At 37.2% G+C, this 16,866-nt stretch overlaps 1 long non-coding RNA gene across 1 annotated transcript in view; it reads right to left on the reverse strand.

The window, feature by feature from the left end:
• LOC135771146 (uncharacterized) overlaps positions 1–16,866 on the reverse strand; it is a 48,640-nt gene that overhangs the window by 8,190 nt on the left and 23,584 nt on the right. The window contains exon 3 of the long non-coding RNA XR_010542842.2: positions 6,722–6,798. This is a non-coding gene — a long non-coding RNA (uncharacterized lncRNA). The remainder of the gene's footprint in view (positions 1–6,721; positions 6,799–16,866) is intronic.

The following is a 16,866-nucleotide window of genomic DNA, read 5'->3' on the forward strand; positions in this document are numbered from 1 at the left end:
AGACTGAAAACAACCAGGCATCTAAGCTGGATATGCCTCAATCTGTGCTTTTCTGATCAGTTTAGAGCATTTCTATACTAGTTGTTTTATGTGCATGTGCCGTGAGTCAATTTGAAATCAGATTTTAGTGCATTTGGTTGTTGTGTGAACTTTATTGATTACATAATAATTTTGGGAGTAAAGTCAAAGGGAATAAAACATTTAAGAGTCAATGATGTGACGTTAATTATTTTGTGTCCGTATGATTAAATGAAATGTAAAAGGGTTAAAATTTCAAAATAAATTCATGCATACATTCTCTTTTTTGAAGACCAAGTCTAATATTTCTGGTTTTATTTCATTTTGAAAGAATATTTGGGGAATAATTGCAAAAATGGCAATGTGGTGTAACCGGTCTGTGTCATTTGGTGTAACTAGTATTTTTTTATGAAATGTTAAATATATTCATAAAATCTTTTGGAATAAAATATACTCATCTAGTTTAGTGAAATTTGATCTTTTTACATAATTTGTCAAAGATTATTTAGAAAACAGAGCTGTTTTCAGCATATGTCCGGACAAATATGACAAAAACGCATGCAAATTTACGTTTAGTAATAACTAATAAAATTTATTTTCGTGTGATATTTTAAAATGATTTTTTATAATTACGCATAAAGGTGGATAAATTATTTAATATTTCTCATTCTTTGGCGCAATTTGGCATTAAAACCATTCGACATTTTCAGGTCCATCCAGTCTTAACTTTCATAAAAATGGTGCAAATGTACATTTTTATTGCATAAAATCAGCATAAATACACCATGTGCATTGAAATATACCTGATGCTTTTAAAACAAGTTTTTTAAAAAGATTTTGGAATTTCTCATCTTGCCAAACTGTTTTTGTTACTGACCCTTAAACATTTTAACAGTTAAAGGTATACCCCTCCCAAGAGAAAAGCATCCCCCCCGCCTGTGAAATTACGATGTGTTCCTGTACTAAAATCATTTGGTGGTCCTGGAACAACATTTTTCCCAAATTATGTCCTTACCCACATAACCCCAGTGGCGGCTCGTGACTGCTTATCCGAGGGGTGCTAATACAAAATATGTGTTCGGAGTGTCATGTGTGTTGCTTGTGTTTTCAAAATATGTGTTTGTTGCGTCATGTGAACCATGTGCATCACGTGTTTCGTCAAAATACGTGCCTGCTGCACACGCGTCAAAACCGTTTATGATAAAAGAGACGTTCACGTTCACAAAATACACACAAGATGCTCCCTTAACAGTAAAAGCTGTTTACGCATGAGATTATGAGAGTATCTGGCAAACGCAAGCGTTTCTTTTATAATAAACTCTTTAGACGCATCTGCAGCAGGCACTTATTTTGACAAGACACCTGATGCACACAGCTTCACTTGACACGCCTAACACATATTTTGAAAAAAGGAACCACACACATGACGGGCTACATACATGTTTTGACGAACTTCGCATCAAGCGCCATCGAAAAAGAAGTCACCGGCCGCCACTGCATAACCCTAACCATTAACTATTCCAAAATCAGAGGGAACTGACAGGTCGATAAGATTGTTTTTTAAGCGCCAACCAAATGCCAAACCTTATGCTACACCCTCTCCAAAAATGTGGATGATAGGAATGTTAATTGAAGAACAAGTCCTTCTTCCACAAAATGATGGTAACAGTGACTCCAGAGGAGAAGGCATTGTTCTCTTGACTTATTTCATTTATGTTTTCCTTCCCTCGCAGAGGGAGGGAGGATGAATTGAGCTCAAGTTCAGACCAGGCAATCAAACTAAGTGTGAAAACTGCATAATTGACACCTAACAGCTTCTAAAATTCCTCAAGTTCAAATATTCTGTAAAGACTTCATAACAAATACATTGTGCTTTCTTGTTTATTTTAAGATTCCTCTGTTCATGGAAAGCAGACCCCCCTTAATAATGATCCAAATTTAACATTGCTTGCTTTGAATCACCTCAGATGATTTGCAGATGGAAGAGATTAGTGCAATGTCTGTCATTAACACACAAATCTTGTGTAATATTTGGAGAAGTAGCTTTCTATAGCTTCCTGCCTTTCATCAAGCATTTTGCACACCTTGGCAGCCGTATAGGAGACTCTATCTGTGTAAGCGAGTGGCTCGGCTCTCTGCATTGACCTCTTGATCCTCCTGCAATTAAACTAAGTCTCTCTCTCTCTCTCTCTCTCTCTCTCTCTCTCTTTCCTCTTCTCTCGCTCATGAAAAGGAGCACCCGACTCAAGGTCAGCCCACGGGATGCTGTTTCTGAATGAGTGCACTGGCTTGATGAGAGCAGCCGTGTGACATAACGTCTGGAGTTTGTTCTCTTTAAGTTTGACATTTTGAGTAATTAAACAGTGTTTAATGGACCTTAGTGAGACTAGATGCTCTGTTTAATCTAATTTAGTCTAATTGTCACACCCATCGAATTTTTCGCCACTGACATATCCTTGGAATTATTTCTGTCCCTTACAGCATCGCTTTTGTTTGCATCAATTCAAATGACGGCATCTGGGTCGTTCCTGTTATGCATAACCTTTTCAGTTCAATAAATTTTAGACAATAACTTGCCTGTGATGTAATTTAAGGATGGATTTCTTTAAAAGCAGTATATCAGGCTTTCAAAAGCATACTCATGTTCAAATGCACAAATGTAGTAGTTTTAAAGTGCACTTACTTCATTGCTAAAAATGTTATTTTGTGTATTTGGTATAATACAAGGTGTTTGCGTGGTTTATGGTTAAAAAAACATTATTTTCCACATACCGTACATTTTTGTAGCTCCAGATTTTTCTTTCTTCCTGAAATGTACATAACTCATGGATTTGAAAAGTGCTGTGTCCCTGATTGGCCAGCTAAACTATACGTTGTGATTGGCCTAAATACCTTCAGCTGGACATGTGACGCTCCTTACCATGTTTGAAAGATTTGGTCACAATGCAATGCCGACAGGATTTAATTATGTTAATGTTTTGATTATGTCGGTCTTTACTACATCACCAATCCCAGAAGTAAACTGTTCCCTACAATCTGTGTGTTTGAAAAGAAATGTACTAGGGGTGACGCCGAATAGTCGAAGATTCGATGCATCGATAGGAGAAGCCTGATTCGACTACCAATCTCACAGTCGAATCGTCGCAGATGTGTTCATTCAATTTTGGCCATATATGGGTGCACATTATCTGATTTCACATATAACAGCTTTCTCCCAATATATTAATATACAGCATATTATGATAATGCTGCAAATAATATGTGAAGAATCAGCTTTCAATAAATATTTTTAAAATGCGTTAATAAATACAACAACCCCCAGGACAGGGCTACAAGTCCATAAGAGGTTTCTATGTTAATAAACCATTGCCTCTTTGTTTCTACATTCATTTAAAAGACAAAGTTGGCATTTCTGGTTATACTTTCGTTCTTTTAATAATCTCTATTTTATTTTATTTATAAATCACTCTGGGTTATCTGATTTAACTATTTGGCTTGTGTTTTGTTTCCCTTAACTTTAGGCATTTTGCACATAATTTGTTCTGCACTTTGTTACTTCTGACCTAATTTTATTTAAAAAAAATGATTTATTATAAACCTAAATTCTGATCTAGGTCTAAGTCTGTACATTTTGGATTGCTTCTCGTTGCATTGATTTGCGCTGTTTGCGTTCTGGCCATGATGCTGGCGCATGCAATTTAGCCAAACGCGCTAGTGTCATGGTTCTGCCATCTTGTCCTTTGTTTAATCTAGTCTTGTGGCAGAATCATGACAGACCCATGTTTTGTGTGGGTTCACGTGGTCTCAGTATTGGTTTACTAGACCACGTGTTCCCTGTGTCTTGTCTCTTTTACCCCGCTCCCTTGTCATCCTCCTCATTATTGTTTCATTCATATCACCTGTTCCCCTCTTGATTTGCTCCCCTATTTAATCCTCTTGTATTCATTGTCCTGTGCTTGTGCATTGTTTCCAGATACCTGTGAGTACTGAGTCTTGTCAAGTCTAGTCTATTGGAGATTTAGTGTTTAGTCAGTTCTTTGTTAAGTGTAATCCAGTTTAGTGTTTCAGTGTAGTTTTGTATCTAGTCCTGTTTAGTGTTCACTCCTTCTGTTTATAGTTATCCTGTTTATATTGTTTTGCCCCCTCGTGGGTTTTGTTTTCGGTTTTGTATTATATAATAAAAGTCTTTTTGTGTTCATACATCTGTCTGCATTTGGGTTCGTCCTCATACAACTTCATAACAGCTGCTCCGCGTCTCATATTTAGTAGTTCATCAAACTAAACATAAAAAAATGGATGTTTTCGACAGGTATAAGTTTTTAAAATGTATTTAAAACAGGGTGGTTATCTTTTTAAAAGTTAAACTACAAAACAAGTAAGCAGTTTCTTTAAATTTCGGTTACGACACGGAAAATATCTGCACAGAACCTAATTTATGCCTGACATGACTGTCTTTCTTGTGATTTTAATATTATGGTCGGTCTTCACTTTCAAATGATAGAAAAAAGATTCCTGAAATGAATAATATAAGAATCATCAGTGGTTTCAGTACCTAAAGTAAATAGAGATGATCAAAGTCAAAGCAAGCAGGTATTTCTGTGCTAAATAAAAACGCCTAGTGTCTATAAAACAGCTAATTTCAGAGTTTTTCTTGTTATAAATTAACATTTAATGAATTGTATATAAAGCTTAGAGTAACAATCACAAAATGTCATTTGTCGTTTTTTTGGTCATGACTGCTTTGACGTGCTAAATCGTAAAATTAAATACAAACACTGAATTGTAGCTGGGGTTTCCAAGGCAGGATCACATTTGTAATATTTTTTTAGGCTTAATTATCAATTTCTTTGTTATATCTTTGTGTGATGTTCTGTAGATCGTGGCTTTAAAATGTTATGAGGAATGATTAAACAAATGTTTATGTTGCCTTACATTTAAAAAAATGATATAAATGCATTGTCAGTTTTGTCTTTGTTCATCACTTGAAAGACAGCTTCGGTCACTTTATCAGAAAGTTGTTTCTGTGTGCTGCTTGTGAAAGAAAATAAAAGTTACCCATTTGTACCTGGCCCCCTCCCAACCCATGCACACACAGATGATTCAAAAATTCTGATTCGAATGTGTAAATCCTTAGTCGAGGACACCCCTAAAATGTACTAATACACAATTACACACCAAAGGAAATGTAAAATCGTGAATCGGACCATAGGTGCCCTTAAAGTCGCCATGAAACGGAAGTAGCGATTGCCTTATTTTCCCCGTGGTGACGTATATCCGAATGAAACGGCTTTTGAGCTGAAATAAGGCAGGGCTGGATTTGAATTTGTCCATCGAGATCTGATTGGATCGTTTGAAGTTGGGTCGTGTTGCTAATTGCTAATCACTGCGATCTTCTCCCGGACCCCGCCCACCTGCCATACTTTTGACCGGAAGTGAAGAGAGATCGTTTTGAGGAGGGGAGGAGATTTGCATTTTTGATTAAAGATTATGAGCACACACAAATTTTAAAAAAATAATGAAGCTCACAGATAAGTCATTTGTTAATAATACCACACTATTAAAAATACATATATAGTTTTTCATTTCAATTTCATTGCGACTTTAACCTGATTATTTACATATTGATACAACAAAGTTACCAGAATGCCTAACAGCAAAGAAATAGAGCGAAAGTTCCCTTGGTTTTCCTCATTTAATTAAAAAACGATCTATCTACAAGACTGTCTAAAGTAATTAACTTTTGTTCTATAAAAATCTATAAAAACAAATAATGAAAAAAAACTTAATTAGAAAAATGTTTTGCTAATAAACTGACAAAACTTTATAATAATTTATGGTCTCCAGTTAAGTACACCAATATCCATACATGTGATTCATACAGTATGTGACATTGTCTGTAAAATAAATGAATATATAATTTAATTTAATTTAATTTAAACTAGGAGCATTAAGTTTGATTTCAATCACTGAGTTCACATTGATTTCAATCTTTGGCATGACCTTACTCAGTCAATATTAAAGGAACAGTATGTAGGATTGTGGCCAAAACTGGTATTGCAATCACAAACCTTGTGGCTAAAATTGGTACTGCAATCACACAACTGGTGGCCAATACAAAAAATGACAACATAAACATCAGTTGAGGGCTGCAACTCCACTTTTTAAATGACATAATCCTGGCCGGACGTCAGTGATATAAGTATTTGAAATGAAAATTATTTCTTAATGTCTAGTGACATATCAGGGCCATTTTATGATTAATTGATATAAATTTCTTACATACTGTTCCTTTAAAGATATCAAGGCTATATTTTAACCTACGTAGGATGATTTTAAACAGTAAATTGCAAAAGATGACTTTAGTTGGGTTTTCATAGGCAGGGTCACATATTTGATGGGACATGGAATCTGCACTTTGTGCTAGTGAAGGTTTTCACATCATCATCATATTACAAAGAGGACATACAGATTTCCTATCTTTGGTTTGTCAAGACATCGTCCTAAAACGCAATGGTCACAAATTTGCATCTCAGCATATGCATATGAGTCTTTGTGTGTTGGGCAGCTGGTGGGTCAGCTGCTGTATTTCAAGCTGTTTTTGTCTCCAAGTGCCAAATATTTGTTTACACATTTAGTTCCTAATGCAACTGCATATGATTCATGTTCGACCGTATCTAAAAATGAATGAGAAGCATCTACTTACGGCACAGCATAGTTCAGCGCTGCCATTGGATCAGCAGACCTGTAGATCTCATACGAGGAGTAAATTTCAATTACATCCTGTAAACAAATCAAAACAAAATATTACTTTAAAAGCACACAGATTCTCTTAAACCTAGTCCATTTTAGATTTTTTCCTAGATTCCAAAATTACACAGATTTTTCAGCATGATTGTCTGAACATCTACTACTGTGTCTGTTTTGACATCTGCTACACTTTTCCTTTATGTACATATGATTCTGTGAAGTGAATCTGGTATATTACAGTCATACTGAAAAAAATTGAAGTCTTGAAAGGATTCTTGCACTGGATCTGTGGTAAACACTTTTCAAAATGCCAGCTGCCCCTAAACATGTCTACAGCAGTACCCACCAGAAACACACATACTATTACTGTTATCATTATCTTTACTGTTATTCCCCCGTTGCCAGTAAAAACACATTCCAGCCATTCCTGGCCTGAGCTCGATCGCTGGACTCCTTCAAAGAAACATTTTTCATTTACCATCAACTTTTTTCTTGCAATTTTTAGACAAGGCAAACAGCCAATTCTGGGCATGCAATCAAATAAAAATACATTTTCTCTGACACACACACTTGCTGCACACATTAGCTCACAGTTTTCTTTTATTGCACTTTAATATCTTTTAATTCTGCCTGCTTTTCTAGGTAAAAGGCCTTAATTATGGCCCTGCCTTCTAAGTGATGGCAGAGTAAGCAGCGAGCTATTAAAGTTTGGCTCATGAATGCCTATTAAACAACATGCATCCAAGCAGGCTCCTGTGTCTTTCAGTCTACCTGTGCGCAGCGGGCATGAAAGCAACCTTTTAGACAGTGTAATTTTCCTCTGTGTTAAGGGCATTAGCTTGGCATGCCACGGTGAGCTGTTCTCGGTTCGACCCCGTTTGACTGTGAGACGTGTGAAATAAGGATCAACAAGCAATGCCAAAACAGATCGACACAAGCTTATAAATGAGCGGAACGTTTTTAAATGTGCATATTAATGACTACAGCATGAATGGATTAACGAATAATTGGAAAATGTCACACTGGTTATTAAACAAGTTTTCTATAAATGAATGTGTAATATTGAACAATATTTGAAAATGCATGCATGCACAATATACTTCCAAATCAAAGACATGCACTGCCATCTTTACAAGCATCCAGCTTCACAGGAAATAGGATACAAACTGATCACATGCTATAAAAATGTAAACCACATAGTTACTGCCAATATGTATGTTTGCTTAAACTTTCCCTCATGAAGGAAGTATATTTCCTCTGTGGTATTCAAATATCAAAAGTGAAAGCATTGTTAGTTATGAATAGATTTAGAATAATAGCCATGATTCATGTTTTAATTATCTAAAAAAATAAGGTACCGCTATAAATCCGTCAAAGTGATGTATTATGTATTAACAAATTTCACATTAAGCGCTATTCATGGTTACTTTATCATTACGTTATTAGGACATCTGTGATTTCATATACAGGTTTGGACAGGATATGACCTCTGTAGTAATTATTAAGGTGAGACCCTCTGATGTCTGCATGTGGGTTATATAATATATGTGATTAAATAATCACCATTATATTTTTCATATTTAAGAAGAACAGGAATGATTATGGATGGAAATGTGGATGCTACAGTTGCCACCTTGAACAGTTTACAGATTTGGACTTTTATTAGATAGGATGCTATAGCAGTATTTGAACAATCAACTGCTATTATGCAGGGTTCACACCAGATGCGGTAGAGGAGGCAAACGCGAGTTATTTACATGTTAAGTCAATGCAAAGACGCAATTAGACATCCTGCGGTGCGGATGGCGCGTTGCCGCGGGAAACGTGCAAGTTGAAAAATCTGAACCCCGTTAACCAATCAGGACCTTGCTGTTGTAGTGGCGTGATAACAGGAAGCGAGCAGAGTATCACGGTACATTCACACAGGGCGTAAGCGTTGACGCTTCCCATTCACTTTTAATGGGTGACGTCATGCATTGCCGAACTGAATTGTGGATCCGTCAGCGGCGCGTCACTGCCGTTTCTCGCGGCAGAAGTTGAACATTTCTCAACTTTTCAAGCGGCAAGTGTGCATCAGCCAATCAGATCACCTTATGCAAATAACCTCGGCAGAGCAAGCCAATAATGTTTATAATGTGTTGCGGCCACTGTGAATGGCTGTTGGCCAAGCTTCAGACAAGCCTTCCGTCAAGCATTAACGCTTTCTTCCCGTGTGGATGTACCGTCACCGGAATCGCAGAAACCCCTCCCATGACGCGAATTTCCATGTGAATGTCTCGAATGTCACGCACAAATGAAGCGAGTAAACTCAAAAGTTCAAGAGTCCAACTACGCACGAATATCACGTTTTGCCACCTTTACCGCAGCTGGCGTGAATGCACCATTATTCCCAGACAGGTGCACCTCTATGAGAAATTTTGCTTTAGTGTGATAAAGGTTTTCTGCTTAAAAAAAAAGTAAAAACTACCACTATACTATACGAATGGAAAGAGATTTGACAAAGGTTGTGCAAGCACATATGTGTTTGTTTTGGATCAAATTAAAATCAGATAATACATTTGTAAAACTAAAGACTGTGAAAACTAGTCCTGTCCGAATGACTTTACACTTGACGCATTTACTGATCATCCTAACACTCCACTCCTCCTCCAGTCTCTTAAGCAGCTTACTGTATTAAACATGTACAATTTATCTAAAGCACTCCTTTATGATAGTAACTGGGCATCATCCGTCCCTGCTGCAGTGCTCACCCTGTCTCACACTGCAGTCATCAGCAGCCCATGAGGGATAGCGCTGTGAAAATGGGATTTTTTTGGAGCGTGTCCTTATATGACCTGCTGTTCTATTTGCCTTCCTCTTTCTTTCCCTTTCTCTCAAGGCTCCCTCTTTTCTCCAGTTTCCTTTCTTACTCTCAAATCATTCTCTACGCTTCCTTGCTTTCTGAATGTTTTGGACTGCCTTTGGCCTGAAATCTTTCCTTTTCTATAGACGGTTTCATCTGACGCACATGCGTTGTCACGGTTACGCTTCTGGACATAACTTAACTTCCTGTCTGTTTGTTTAATGGTCTGACTAGTGGCTAAACTGAACTCTTAAACAAATACCTAGTTGAAAATAACAAATGTTTTGGTTTCCTAAAGACGAGGAGAGATGGCGATCATGGATCAGCGCTATGTGAAGAGAGGTTTGGCAGCCGGTTTGTAGTTAAGATTGTATAGATTATATAGTACACACTTCACACTGTAACGTTAGCTCAGTGTAGTTTTTGATACGCTTTAGCTATGATTTAAACTACGGTCATCTACTTGTTGTTTATTTAGCTTTTTATCAGAAATAAACTGTAAAAGGACTCTGTTATTGATTCTTTGTTGAGTTTACCAGAAGTTACGTTTGTTCCACAAAATTCTTTGTTTATGTTGTTACTGCTGAAACCGTCTATATTGAGTATTCACAATGTATTAGCAATAATATTACAGACAGTTTTTGTCTTATTGTGTTTAAAGCATCTTGTTGGCTTTTATGTTTCCCAAAGAGGATGATTAAACGTACAACATGCAAATGTAACAGCATTATGGGGTTTAAGATTTTTTTTAATACAGTCTATTATTTTTCAGTAGCGATTACATTTGGTTCATTTTAGTGAATCGGTTCCATTTAAGTAAACTGATTTAAAATTGAGATTTGTCTGCATTATTAATGTTTAAAATCTTAAATGAAGGCCTGTGGCATTTCACCTATAAAATATTTTAGTTAAAATAAATGTATAGAAATAAATTTATTAAATAACTCAAATAAATAAAAATTAAAAATATTTTAAAAATATATTAAAATAATTTGTTTATCTGTTTATTGTTATAATGGTGCAAATAAATAAAATAAATAAAAATAAATTAAATTAATATTCTTTATATTCTTATGATTTTTTTGCATTAAACATTATTCAACATCAAATAATTAACATGCCTGCTTAAAGTTATAGGTTACACTTTACATTAGGGTTGTATTTGTTAACGTTATTTGATACATTCACTTACATAAACAACATGTCTACAACATATATTCATCTTAGTTCAAATTAATTTAATTTCTTACTAATACCTTTAAAAAATTAACTGTTTGCATTAGCTATGAACAATAACCTAACAAGAACAATTGTATTGGCATTAACTAACATTAGATGCTGAAAAAAATGATATTGCTCATTGTTAGTTCACGATGTTAGCGCATGCATTTACTAATGTTAACAAATACAACCTTATTGTAAAGTGTTACCAAATTATGGTTGCCAAATATAAATCAGATCAAATGCATAAATATTGAGTTACATTTTCATTACATCACACAGCCGTACTATCTACCTGAGTTCACCTTCACTACTAGAAAGAGAAAATTCATTCATCTCTCTTTACCTCTTTTAACATAACCCCTGAGACTCTCCATACAACGAAAACACCATACAGGACAGTATTTACACCATATGATGTCTCAAGGAAACTGACATCCACCTGCTTTCACTGTGTATATACTTAATACCTCCAAACACATCTCTGGCCACCTAGTATCAGCCTGTCCTCTCCACTCTCTGCATCCTCCCCCTCCCTCTGGAGATGGATGGAAGAGGGTGGGGTAATCCGCACCGGTTGCCATGACACCAGACAGCCCTTGCTTGGTGAAGGCACGTAGTTTCCTCTCTGCTCTATTTCCCTCGAGTCTTAAACGGAGAGAAAAGTGAGGTGTGTGCGTTTGTGTGAAAGAAAGTGTCAGACAGTACGAAATCTGTGTAAAAGATGGCAATGACGTTCGGCTGCAAAAACATCACGCGTCTGTGCTGGTAAATCACCGGCAGTGCAAAGCGTACGCATGTAATGAACATGTAGGACGTAAGCGACGGTAATGCTACGTTATCCACCCCTAGACAGGCCTTTATTCAACACGGCCACAAATTACAATCAGAGAGCAATGTTTGACAGCACCGAAGATCAACACAGCACAAGCTGACATCTGGGAAACATCTAAGGATGATATTTCAACAACAAACGCATCAACACGCAGAACAGACGTAAAAGAACTGCTCAGAGTTTCGATGCTAAGCTATTGTATTCATTTCTGCGTCTCTCCATTGCAGTAAACTGTATCACTCCGTCGCTACCCAAAAGCTGGATCCCTGTATGAATAATTTAGCAGCCGATATTTGCCGCCATCTGTTTATCTTCGCCACTCCATCAGTCTTTCTCAAAAAGTTCCTATTCGCTGCCATTAAACAGTGACTTCAGTCGAAATACTGCATTAGAGGAAGGGAGGGGGCGTTGCACTAATAAAACGTGCTTTGATAAGCGAACTGCACAATCACCTTTTCCACCCTGTTGCAACGTTGCTACAACTATAGCGCCACTGTTGCATGAGCTCTGTTATTGTAAATTTAAGTAGGCAGGACAAAATTATATTGTGTAGGGATGTTGATTCATGTTTACATTACCTAATGATGATGTATAACTAGTAGTGTTTATGCGTTTGGAGGTCACAGGAGGTGAAGAGTTATGTTGGGTGACTCCTTCATCATGAACAGCATTCGGCTTTTGGCAGGGGGCAGAGAAGTGCTTTACTTTATAACACACATTGTCGTATGTCTCAAGGCTTTATTAACAAGATTTAATCAGAACTGACTATTTCATTATAATGGATGCTTAATGAAAATGTCTCATAGTCTTAGTCCCGAAAACCCAAACTGTAATTATGCCCATTTCAATAACATGCTATCACAAGGGTATGGACAAATAAACAAGGCTTTCGTTAATACCCTCCAAATAAGGTGGATTGGACCGTAGTCCAGATTATTGTACTGACAGAGTCAAACGATGAGAATGTGAATGGGTCTCTTTCTGTGAAAATTACAGCTTGTGGAGATCAAGCCCCTGGTGGGGAGCCGACACAACCGGCATCTTTGTTCAGGTGAAATTCCTTGCTGCTGTCTCAACCCCCCAGCAACAACCCGCTCCCCACCGAGCTCTGTGGCCGCTTGTGCTTTAATTAAGGGGTCCTGGTAACCCCGCCCCGGTCCGGAAGCTCTCATGCAGCGGGTAACACTGCAGCAAACCCACACTGATCACAAGCACTACAGTGGTCTCCGGTCTCAACAGTAATGTGGATTGAGCCGAGACACGGGCTCATATTTTGGTTGTAAGTGTGCAGCGATAGTAGTAACACAATAAAAATGTTTTCACACAAGAAATAAAATCTCTCTTCCACTTTAAATAAGTTTGACCAGCCACAATTTATTAGCACAAAATATCCGGCTTTGTGCAGCTTTATGAAACATCAAACATGGACAACAACTTGGGAAATTGCGAAGCATCAGATATTATATGGCAAAATCATGAATAAGATGCCTTCAGGAGAGTCATGAAACTGAAAAAAACATTAAAAACTGCCGGGGTTTTTTCAACCCAGCATTGGGTCAAAAAGGACGAAAGCAGCCTGTTGGGTTGTAATTTAACCTAAGCGTGGTTGTTTCAACTGAAAATATTGGGTTGTAATAACCCATTGTTGGGTCAAATATAAACATTTTCTGGGTTAATTTAACCCAACGGCTGGGCTCGAACCTTTTTGACCCAACGTTGGGTTGAAAATAACCCATCATATGTTTCACTTCACTTTTTTAAATGCGTCTTTATTGGACAGAACAATATGAAGAGTTCAGATGCAAAACCATCTGACATGTTTTCTTGCAAATTTGCTTTTTTATTAGACTTTTATGTTTAGGTTCAGTAATTTCACTTTAATGGCAATGAAATGTTTATCAGTCTATCAGTTTATCATTAATTGAAATGCCTTATTTTCACAAATCTGTCATTTTCAGTGGCATTTTACACATTTGAATGTCTTTCGCTGCAAAACCCTCTAAGTGCATGCAAACTTTTTGGCACAAAAAAACTTTTTGAACTGGCAAAATCCACTTCTTGGACTATCTAGGGACCTCTGAGAATCGAACTTAGGTCATAATTTATGCAGCATGTTGCACTGCACCCTAGATTGTTGGCTCCAACAAAGGTGTTTTGTATTACAGCGCATGCAAACCGAGGAAGCTTTCTCAAACACTTTTCTGATTGGCTAAAATTGATTAAAAAGTAAATTCAATGTGCAGAAAGCAACAATATAAGCTTCTTGGTGTGTGGATGGTTACGACCGACACTTGACACATCTCTTGAGGGTTCAGACACACTGAACACAGAGCTAAAATCGACTGGGCCCTGGCCAAAGCAAGGGAGAAGAGGTCAAACATTTATTTTACACTGCCTTTACACACACTGACAGATGCTGTCTGCTTTGATCTATGTTTAGCCAATCCGCCTATCTGCGGGTGTCTGTCCAGAAAGCCGCTTAGAACTTTCTGCCCGAAGGTGCTGCGCAGTCGAGCCATGCATCCGTCCCATCGCGGCCAAGGGGGAAGGGTGTTTGGAAGTCATTCAAACATCGTCCGTAGGCAGAAAAGCAGGGCAAAGTATACATGGTGGGCACAAACGGCTGAATGTGCACAGTTGCACAGTGGGTGCATGTGGAGAGGCAGCACCGCAGCTCATGTGCAACAAGGAAAGAAAGCGAAGCACAATGGCAGCCGCAACAGCGAAGGCAGGAAGAAATCTGGCAGGCGAGAGGCCTGCGCGCGCGTGTGCGCTCTCGGAGCACAGCGCGGCCAGGCTGAACCGAATGAACTGCAGAAGAGCATTTGCTGTGAGGTCAGAGAGTCCAACATTCCTCTGGAGCTGTGTGTTTACACAGAGAAGGGGGATAGCAAAGGGGGAGTATGGGGGCTTACAGAAAGGGAAACAAATCAACTCCCAGCCGCACTGTATACTCTCTACCTGCTGCATGTCCCGCTACGGCTGAGCTGGACCCCATCCCTTATTAAATCACTATAGGCACTCATCTGCTAGGCCGGCCAGGACAGCATGTACCGTATATCACAACCTAGTTTTCTTGTAATCTTATCTTCCACTTAAACATCGGAGTTGGGGGTAATTCACGGTAGCGTGATACTTTTGTTGGCAGCTAAGAAGAGTGGTGCGTCGTACAATACAGGGATCTATTAATCTGACATTTGCTGTCACTTTCGTTTGATTGTTTTTTATTGAAGATGGAAAAATACTATTTTTCTCTATTTTAAAGAGTTAAATAACAGAGAGTCCACAATTTAAAATAAATGAACTTTAAATTAAATAAATAATTCCAACAGAGAGATTTATTTAAAAAATGTGCAGTGTATTTCAAGGCTTAAAGAAAAGGCTTATGTGGGGTTTGATTTTTATCTCTACTAAGCTGCATTATTTTACCGGGATGATTAGTTAAAATAAAAGCATTTTTTCTCTTATGTTGCTTAAACAGAAGCAGTCGGATAACTAAGCTGAATTCCTACTCAGATATTATCAAGATATCCTTTACCAACTTGAAATCAAATTGAAAAAATAATGCATTGAAATAACAAAACAAGCCTGAAACCTAATCTTAAGATTTATTCATTGTAGTTCAAAGTTTCCATTTAACCTACCAATTTTGCTTTATGCCTTTGGTTTAAATCCGAGTAAATAGAGTAGCAATAGAAACGTTTACTTTCATCTTTATATATTACACTGTGCCTGTCTGGAATATGACAAGATGAAAAGCTACAATCTGAAGATCAGATGTGATGTGTCTGAACTCAAATATGAGCGTGCAGAGAAACCTAAGCCGCATGTTATATTACTCCAATATCTCTCAATCTTATTTCATTATTTTACCATATGTAACAATCTAAAGCAATCTAGAACAGAACCTCTGATTTTTACTATAACGCTCGAAAGCTGGGGTTAATTCCCATCGTTTTGCAAAGATGTTCAATTTCCTCCCTCTCCTGGCCAAAGATAAAAACTGCATGAAATCGGACACATTGTATTCAAATGTGTTCCTCTCTCCATTTAACTTGACAATTAACATTAAAATTGCATAATGCACTGGAATAATTTTCTTTTAAAAAAATAACATAAAAAATGTAATGAGCTCATTTACACACCTAAATCATTAGCTAAAGGATTTAATCACCTAAAAAAAAAGGTGAAAAAGCAATAAAACATTTGAAAATTGCACCTAACTGAATGAAACTAAAGACATCTGCATTGCAAGAGACCAGAACGTTTATATCTAAACATGTTTAACTATCTGCACTCCTCAGTGCAGCCCACCTAAACAGATTTTATTATAACATTTCTGTTATTTTATATCCAACCCCAGATAACTAGAAACTATGTCTGATCTGTAGCTAATCTGAGTCTTACATGCATTTGCATCCTATTTTACTTCTGTAACAGATTTTTGGCAAAAAAAGTACCGCAGGAATTATTACTTATTTTTGGATAGTGTAAAGTTGTTTCTAAGATCTTTGTGACAGGTGCTTGGTTTCATTAGCAGAACATTTTACATTTAATTATTTAGCAGACACTTTTATCCAAAGCGACTTACAGTACAAATAAGGTGAACAATAGAAGCATTTGAATAAGCAAAGAGACAAACGATACATAAGTGCTGTGATAAGCCCCAATTAGTCTAGCATAGTGTACATACATAGCAATTAAACAGGATAGAAATAGGTAAGTGCTACTATTAGCGAGTCAAGTGTTGACGAAAAAGATTTGTCTTTAAGAAAGACCCTGCTGCTCGCGTTAAGTTGGGTTGGTATGGTAAAAGTGCGTGCGAGTGATTTAGTGCCTCTAAAGTCATTTGGAAAGAGGTGGAAAAACATCCAGGAAAGTTTAAGTAGGGAAAATTGCTTCTCTGCTTTATAAACTAAATTGGCAACTCTTTTCTACAAAGCATACAAAAAATTCATTCTTACCTGATGTTTTGGCCATTTTTGCCACTAAGCTCACTAAATCTCAAACACATTATAGGTCATTCACACCATTTTTCATGCTTGCTAACATTTCTGCAACCTATATACAGATGAATTATGCACCATGAATGCTCTCATATATTCATATGCAGTCGGTGTACAATAGTTGACAGAAGAACTGATGAATGGAGACTAGAGAGAAATATAAGGTGAGCCGAAACACAGCGTTAAACCCCTACAGC

The sequence above is a fragment of the Paramisgurnus dabryanus genome, chromosome 8 (assembly GCF_030506205.2).
Source record: "Paramisgurnus dabryanus chromosome 8, PD_genome_1.1, whole genome shotgun sequence".
In the NCBI taxonomy this organism is placed as follows: domain Eukaryota; kingdom Metazoa; phylum Chordata; class Actinopteri; order Cypriniformes; family Cobitidae; genus Paramisgurnus; species Paramisgurnus dabryanus.